This window comes from Penaeus monodon, chromosome 32, assembly GCF_015228065.2.
Source record: "Penaeus monodon isolate SGIC_2016 chromosome 32, NSTDA_Pmon_1, whole genome shotgun sequence".
Taxonomy (NCBI): domain Eukaryota; kingdom Metazoa; phylum Arthropoda; class Malacostraca; order Decapoda; family Penaeidae; genus Penaeus; species Penaeus monodon.
In genome coordinates this window covers 33,600,667-33,601,565 of record NC_051417.1, presented here as the reverse complement: position 1 = coordinate 33,601,565, position 899 = coordinate 33,600,667, and positions in this window count along the sequence as shown.

Sequence of the window (899 nt, the reverse complement as noted above, 5' to 3'; positions counted from 1 at the left end):
CTAGGTAATGGCTATCGACCTCGGTTCCCCTCGTTCTCACGCGCGAGTTTATGGTCCTGGTGCATCAAACCACACCCCTGGCTACCACACGCCTGCTACCATCCCGCCATACCTTCGCTTCGCCTTCCTATATTCAGTTTTGGTATATCTATTTTTTAGCTATGGATTTAAAAGGAGAATTTTTTTAAGATATCGAGTTACCGTTGTTGTTTTCACCACATGAAGATATTTCTGCTACATTTCTAACCAGATTTCCACTCTATGGGCTGCATAATCATCACATTGAACCACGTTTAAAGCATATTCTACCAGAGTCAACCATATTTTCACCATTTTACCACATTCCTGTTGCATCTGAACCAAATTTCCACCATATATGCTACATTACCATGGCATTCTACCATATTTCTGCCATATTCAATCATCTTTCCACCATTTTACCACATTTCAGCTACACATCAACCATTTTTTTAAAACCTTACATTGTCCTCACATCCAACCACATTTAAAGCACGTTTGCAACATCCTCACCACGTTCCCACATCACCACCACCTTCCTATCTACAGACCCCACGTACACCAAATTCTGATCAACAAAAATACGATCGCATATGTCATGCTATCCATACTTTTCCCACTTACATACACATTACAACACATGCTCAACCAAATACTCCATTCTCATACGTAACTTTCGCACTCACTTCTGTTCTTCTTCCCCCGTAATCAGGTTAATGCCACCACGCAACGAAACTCTATCCTCCCAAGTCAGACGGACCTGTAGCCCCTCCGCACCATACTCGAGAACATACAGCGCCATTCACGTCATGAAGTGGGGCCCCTCAAGCGACCTCATGGCAACGCGATTACTTTACACGAACACGGGAACTTGAACAACC